This window comes from Melanotaenia boesemani, chromosome 4, assembly GCF_017639745.1.
Source record: "Melanotaenia boesemani isolate fMelBoe1 chromosome 4, fMelBoe1.pri, whole genome shotgun sequence".
NCBI classification, from domain to species: domain Eukaryota; kingdom Metazoa; phylum Chordata; class Actinopteri; order Atheriniformes; family Melanotaeniidae; genus Melanotaenia; species Melanotaenia boesemani.
This window is the reverse complement of record NC_055685.1, coordinates 7929104-7937168: the sequence shown is the minus strand read 5'-3', so window position 1 is coordinate 7937168 and position 8065 is coordinate 7929104. Positions and strand designations below refer to the sequence as shown.

Below are 8065 nucleotides of genomic sequence, written 5' to 3'. Positions count from 1 at the left end.
CATATTAAGCATCATGTTGTGGAAGTTGTCGTGTTCCTTAATTTATTTGTAGACTTGTGTGAGTTTTCTATGTGTGCTGCTTTGTGTTATCCCCGTGTTCTCTGACTGAGAACAGATCGTCGTGAATATTCTGCTGCGAACCTTTAAAATCCCTCTGAAAATCCTCTGTGGCATAGACGGTCAGAAGAGCTTTGACCTCATCCATTTATCGCATGCTCTGTTGTTGTTTTTGTCCGTAGGCCTATGTGCAACCGTGTTTTATAAAATGTGGCGAGGACACAAGATGCGGAAATCTGGCAAGGAGCGTAGCTACCAGTCACGAAATACCTATGTCATGATGGTTCCTATAGAACCCCGAAAAGACCCTGCCTCGGAGTAGGAGCTAAAATGGTTATAGGAACTGAGGGCTTTGGCCCCTAGTTCCTATATGTCCAAAAAACCAGCCTGGTTCCCGAAAAGGTTATAGGAACTGCAAAAGGTTCCTACAGTTGGAAAGGGGCTAATTCTGAGAAGGCATGGCATCTCTTATCATTTTTATGCTGATGATAGTCAGATATACTGTATGTGCCCCTTAAAAAGAAAAATGCTTTCTCCCTTGCATCTCTTCTGGCATGTCTCGAAGACACCAAAGCCTAGTTAGGACTTCCAAACGTTTTATATCTTAATGAGAAAAAAAACTGAAGTGATTGATGGTGTTTGGTGGCTTTTGCGAACCCTGCTCCGTTGATTTGGGTCATTTGGCAGGTTTTTTAAAGCCAACAGTCTCAAACTTAGTGTAGCCCCGGTGATAACAGCAGTACTCTCTTGCGTGTATTTGCTACTTCCCAGTGTGTACTGTCGTATATGTGGTTACATAGTTGCCTATGTGGTGATCACGTTGTGTCACGTGACCGGGGATGGCCAATCCGGGTAACATAAAACCCGGTTAATAATCAGCCCCGGCCATAAGGTACATTATGCTCATGTCGCTTTTTTCATCGTATATACTTATCTAAACTAACGTGAAGTTAATATCTGTATGTAGGAGTCAACTACCAGACCTGCCGCATGTCGAACAGAACAGAGCGGTTAATATAGACCACGGAATTGGTGAGTTGCACTAACTTTAGCTTAGCCTCTCATGCATTTCCATTGATTATCCTAGCCACCGCAACTGTTTGTATGGAGCGGTTTGTCATGAGGACTGGCCTGCATTGCCTGCAGCTCACACAATCAGGCTCATCTGCTCCACCTGGGTCTCATCAGCGCTCACTCTCCTCACCTGTTCATCTGTTCACCTGCCAGATGGTCATTTGCCTTGCCTGTTATTCTGTAGTAAATCTTGTCTTGTTCTAGATCCCTGTCGCTGACCTCGCTGCCACTCACGGACTCCCGATTGCCTGATCCCTGCCGGACTATCCTGAACTCTGCCCACCTGGATTTGACCTTGCTGCCTCTCACGGACTCCCGATTGCCTGCTCCCTGCCGGACTATCCTGAACTCTGCCTACCTGGATTAGACCTTTTTCTGGACCGACCTCCGCTATCTGCCTAGCCCCTCTTCCTGGACCTGGTTGCCACACCTGCCGTCCGTTAGCTGCTTTGTTGCATCTATTAAAACTGTTAAACTCATCACCGTGTGGGCTGAATTTCCGGGTCTTCCTGAAACGATCATTACACGGTTAGCATTAGTTTATATATCCATTTTCTCTAAAGTCATTAGTCAAATGAAATGTAATCATTGTGAAACATAATATGAACCTACTTGTTGTTGGTGCTGAATGTAGATTGAGTCATATTAAGAGCCAAACTTTATTGTTGATATTTCAATATGCAGCCAATTTAATCAGTGTGGCTGACATGCATATTGCATACTATTGGTGATGAGATGTTGGTTGTTACATCAAGTTATGCGATCTGTACATATATAACATATATATTTGCATTTTGAATTGGTTATATATTGTACAATATTGGATTTTTGGTCCCTCTATGTATAATGCAATTTGTGTTATTTAGTATTGGATATATCTTGATCGTGTGTGCAAACTAGAAATGTATTTGATGTTCTTTATAAAGGCCAGGTTTTGATGGCGAGCTTACCCAAACCCATTCTGGGCAACCTGTCTGACGGTTAGGCCTGGAATCGTTCCACAATTGTGCTTGGATTCGGATTTGTGCAGCTTCTTATTGTTTTCCTCTTTGCAACTCGATTATTAACAGCCCAACCAATTTATTCAGCTTCACGTACACTCCCTTCCAACACACCTGGACTTCCTCTGGACACTCAGTGTTGTTTTTTTTTTTAAATTGGGTTGTGCTCCTTCCTTTAGCGAGCAGATTTGGACTTTTCTGCATACAATTGTATGCACAGGATCTCGTATTAGATACCTGAATGCACAGAGACTCGAATGATTCATTTGTATGAATATACATATGCTGGACTTGTGAATAATTATTCATAACAAACATTTAGTTTTTCCTAAATGTTAATGATGTTTCCTGGTTTTATTTAAAACATGGTACCGCGTAATGTTGTCAGATTTCTTTACTCTCCTCTCCTGCATTTGAACTTGTTCTTCTGAAACTAGCCTGAACAACATAAATTGTGCCCATTAGTACTGCCAGTATTGTTGTCTCAAAATAGCAATACAAATGTTACATTAGGTTTTAAGATGGACAGTGATTTTAAATTGGATTGTCAAATCAGCTCTGTAGTGAAGTCCAGCTTCTTCCACATCAGGCAGCTAGCTAAGGTCAAACTTTTCTTGAACAACAACACTTTGAAACAGTAATCCATGCCTTCATTACATCTTGGCTGGATTACTGTAATGCTTTTTATTTTGGAGTTAGCCAGTCTTCCCTCACATGTCTCCAGGTGGTGCAAAATGCAGCTGCACGCCTCCTAGCTGGAGTGCGTAAGACGAAGCACATAATCCCCATCCTGGCCTCCTTCCACTGGCTTCCAGTGCACTACAGAGTTTGGTAACACTTTACAATACTGGACGCAAAATTTGCTTCGTTACTAGGCAACGCCTTGAGGGCGAATCAGGAAGTAATGGGTAGTTAACCAGTACTTACTGATACCCACAAAGACCAGGCTTATTAGGGAATTACTTGTTAATTATTTGCTTCGTTACTAGCGAACGCCTTACAGGCGAATCAGGAAGGGGTAGTTAACCAGTACTTACTGGTGACCACAAAGACCAGGCTTATTAGGGAATTACTTGTTAATTATTTGCTTCGTTACTAGCGAACGCCTTACAGGCGAATCAGGAAGTAATGGGTAGTTAACCAGTACTTACTGGACCCACAAAGACCAGGGTTATTAGGGAATTACTGGTTAATTATTTGCTTCGTTACTAGCGAACGCCTTACAGGCGAATCAGGAAGTAATGGGTAGTTAACCAGTACTTACTGGACCCACAAAGACCAGGCTTATTAGGGAATTACTGGTTAATTATTTGCTTCTTTACTAGCAAACACCTTACTGGCGAATCAGGAAGTAATGGGTAGTTAACCAGTACTTACTGGTACCCACAAAAACCAGGCTTATTAAGGAACAAAAGAGAAATTCTTCATGTGAATACTGGATTACTCTGACTCGTTGAGTGAACAGCTAGTCAAAAACCTGTTTCCTGGTGGTTTTAGAAGCCTTTGTAAGGATGAAAAGCAGTTTTATTTATTTATTCTTGTACTGCTGTGTCATCTTACCTTTACTTGTTCATCACTTACTAAGTAATAAGTCATTACTTAATCATTGACTGGTCATTATCTGTTATATTGTTTACTTCATATAAAAGTCAAACATCATACCAAGTACTTACCAGGGAACGCATCATTAACTAAGCAGTACCTGACCAGTACCTACTACTTTTGTGGACATTATTGTAAAGTCAAACATCATACCAAGTACTTACTGAGGAACGAAGCATTAACTAAGCAGTACCTGAACAGTACCTACTAATTTTGTGGACATTATTGTAAAGTCAAACCTCATACCAAGTACTTACTGAGGAACGAAGCATTAACTAAACAGTACCTGACCAGTAGCTACTACTTTTGTGGACATTATTGTAAAGTCAAACATCATACCAAGTACTTACTGAGGAACGAAGCATTAACTAATCATTACCTGAACAGTACCTACTAGTTTTGTGGCATTTTTTCTATACTGAAAATAACAGTTTGATCTCTTTAGGCTTTATGCATATAGCTATCTAACATGTGCAAACCATTCAAAATTGATAACAACTGCAGAAGAGACAGTATTTATTACACAAAATGTACCTTAAAGTTAGACACACACACACATGCAAGCATTTCCCCCAATAAATGGAAACTATCGTTTCCATATATTTTAAACTTTGTACTGTTTGCATATCTCGTGAAGCATATGTCCAAGTGCACCATTCTTGTGAGATTTGGCCACCCAATGTGTCCACTCTATTGAGGCAAGCTGTTTCTTCAAGGTGTTCTCTGTTCGATTGCCAGGCAGTCTCCAGACCTGGGATTTGTAGGTAGACCACTCACAGTCAATGTTCTTTGTAGGGGCACCTGTTTCTGCGTTTACAAATGACCGGCTGTGGTTTACTGAATAGTGAACATATCCACTATTAGCCAGTGCCGTCATATAAACCCTCCATTGATCTGAGATGATAGTGGTCCCTTGGCAATCATAACACCTTATGACTGGGATCAAGTGCCACCAGGACTGTTTTCTGACTAGCCTCAGAATGGGCCGCCTTCTCATGCCTTTAATGCCTAGCATTCCAAAGACCCATGTTCGCGTCCTCCAGATTCGTCCAAATCTTCCCCGACCATACTGTTCAAAATAAGAAAACATGGTAGTAAAAGTAAGTTTAATATTGTCCACAAATTCACAAAGTTCTTTGTATTTACTTGTAAAAACACACAGAAATATCACATAATTGGATATACTATTAGATCATTTAATTGGCTGTGTAAATATCAAGTTAAAAAGTACAAAAACAATGTATAAAAAAATCACTTATAAACATCTTTACAAGATATTATCATTCCACTTTTAGATCACAAAACCAAAGTGTGGTCACATTTTTTCTTTTAAATGAAGAAAAAGTTGTCAAATTACACTGATTTGCAACGACATTAAAACATGACATCCGAAATAACATTATCTGGTTACAATAGTGTTGAGGAATCTGACCTCTGATGCTGATTTTTTGCCTAATTGACCACTGCAGGGCTTCGGTCTGAAGGCACTTAAGCTATCAGTAAAGTGTGTGTGTAAGTCTTGTAAATTAAATACAGTGTCCTAAAGAAACACTTCATGGTAAATAAAATACTGCTGCTATAACACTTAAACATATAGCATGCACATGTTAGCTTAAAGTAATCTGAAGTTAACAGTCATACGGTTAGCTAAACGGTCCTAAATCGCGATCATGCTAACGGGCAGAAATGGGCATTTTAAAGAGTGCAAACATACACAGGAGCGGGACAACACTAGCAGAAAGAGTAAGTTACATTTAAACATTAATCTTGTCTCAGAATAAACCATGGATGTATTATAAGAACTGGATAACGGACTGAAAATGGCGGCCCATTCATTTCTATGGAAGTTGCTCACCCAGCGCATACGCCGAAAAAGTTCTCAGGCTTCCGGGTTACTTCCGCATATTGGGCCCATAGAGCATGCGTAGTAGTGTCACCTCCCATCATGCTTCACGTCACTGTGAACGAGCAATGCGCAGCCCAGTGACCTGATCCAGCGACGCGCGGTCACGACATTAATCTGCAGTATGAGAGCTGTACAAACTCAGATGATGATTTTCTACGGCACACGATCGGACCTCGATGTAAAGTAATGATATAATATACGTGGAAAAAGTTGTGTAGTAATTGTTAAAATGATGGTTTGTTTTAATCTGATGAATTTCTATATGGGATTCGTAATAGCCCAATATAAGTCAGTCTATATTGTATATTTGTATAATCCCGTGTCAAATTTTCACGATGACTTACAATTCCTACCTTTATTCATGAATAATTTCAGGCACGTCTTTTGTAATAAATGTTAGAAGTCCTTGTTAATGCATTATTTCATTGTGCTACCCATGCATATTCTCTTTATTTTTCTGCTATTCCCTGGATGACACCAAGATTATCAATTGCGTCTCTTAAAATGTTCCTTTCTTGTGTTTTGCCGGATTCCACTTTGTTAAATGCTGCAGTTTTTTAATTGACAAAGAAAAAAAAACTTTGTTTAAACTGAGGACTATGTTAAGGAAAACTAGGCCACTTGGGTTATCACCATTCTATATTTATTATGTAGTTATGTATTTTATGTATCGTGATTTCCGTTAGGGATTGAAAATGGTTTTGTAGGCTATTTTACCTAACTTGGCGACATTGTGTCGCTGTCATGAAATGGCTCAACACTCCCAAAATATTTAACTGTATATGTATAACAAAATATCACTGACAGCGATGCGTCAAGACTGTTATTTATATTTTATTTGAACTAACGAAAATAGAATAGCAGCTCATAAGACAAAATATTTTAATTAAAAAAAATTCTATTGCCCTCTGGGTGAACAGTGTGATTAAACTACTTAACAAAAAGTGAACTAATGTGAACCAAAATATAAGAAATTAACAAATAAAAAAAAAAAAGCCACCCTCACTTTCCCCGATCTATTCATGGGCTGAATCTCTCTTTACATAAAATAAACCAGTAAAACGCACTATCAGGTGGTTTAAACAGGTGGTCGTAACTACAACCTAGAGCTAATTAGGATTTAGGTCACAATACGTTTAAAAACAGGAACTATCATGCATGTAATATCAAACATTAAGAATACAAATGTATTAAGTTACTCGATATCAGAAAAAAGAAACTTAACTTTAACTTAACTTTTACTAACAGCTTTCCCATCATATTGAAGTCAACAGCCGTCCTCCTCGCTCCCGACACAGCATGACCGCGCTTCGGCAGTGCATGTGCACAGCCGTGACGTCACCGGAGAAATAGAGACTTTTCTGTGGCTTTTATGGCCTTTTGAAAAATAATTGACGGATTAAATGTCCATGAATTAAAAATATTGAATAGAAAGATTAGTAATTAGCTGTGTTTAAAGCTGAAGACGTCCTGTCAACAGTTTTACAGCCGTGTCTTTTACCATTGTGGCCTATGGGAAAAATGCTTTTTGGGCCCCATGGGATTTTTTGTTGCAGTACCACGAGTGGCCACTGGGAAAAATCGGCGTGCCGCCATTGTTCAGTCCGTTATCCAGTTCTTATAATACATCCATGGAATAAACACAACTTACATCGTCAGTGACCGCTGTACCGCTGGAAACATGTCGAAGGTAGAACGTGAAGAAAAGGAAGAGGAAGTGCATAAGCCGTCTTCAAAATAAAATGCCTACTTCAAATTAAAGGTATGAATACGTGAACATTTATAATTGGAAGAATTCATAACAAATTGCATAAAGCTGTTTAATACTTTAAGCAATAAGATTTTTTTTTTAAGATCTTGGGCCTTAAAGTGATTTTTTTATACATTGTTTTTGTACTTTAAAAATCACACATTTATAATTGGAAGAATTTTCCTATGGTTGCCTCTTTACAAGACATGAGACATGAAGCAAAATTAGTAGGTACTGTTCAGGTACTGATTAGTTAATGCTTCGTTCCTCAGTAAGTACTTGGTATGATGTTTGACTTTACAATAATGTCCACAAAAGTAGTAGGTACTGGTCAGGTACTGCTTAGTTAATGATGCGTTCCCTGGTAAGTACTTGGTATGATGTTTGACTTTTATATGAAGTAAACAATATAACAGATAATGACCAGTCAATGATTAAGTAATGACTTATTACTTAGTAAGTGATGAACAAGTAAAGGTAAGATGACACAGCAGTACAAGAATAAATAAATAAAACTGCTTTTCATCCTTACAAAGGCTTCTAAAACCACCAGGAAACAGGTTTTTGACTAGCTGTTCACTCAACGAGTCAGAGTAATCCAGTATTCACATGAAGAATTTCTCTTTTGTTCCTTAATAAGCCTGGTTTTTGTGGGTACCAGTAAGTACTGGTTAA

General features: G+C 38.8%; 2 long non-coding RNA genes across 2 annotated transcripts; both read right to left on the bottom strand.

Moving 5' to 3' along the window:
* Window positions 1–2470: 2470 nt before the first annotated feature.
* Window positions 2471–7703, bottom strand: LOC121637800. The gene is made up of 3 exons (XR_006009950.1): window positions 7604–7703; window positions 2969–2979; window positions 2471–2480 (listed from the first exon to the last, which is right to left on the bottom strand). It is a non-coding gene; the product is annotated as an uncharacterized LOC121637800 (long non-coding RNA).
* LOC121637801 lies at window positions 4366–7426 on the bottom strand. The gene is made up of 2 exons (XR_006009951.1): window positions 7292–7426; window positions 4366–4803 (listed from the first exon to the last, which is right to left on the bottom strand). It is a non-coding gene; the product is annotated as an uncharacterized LOC121637801 (long non-coding RNA).
* Window positions 7704–8065: the final 362 nt, after the last annotated feature.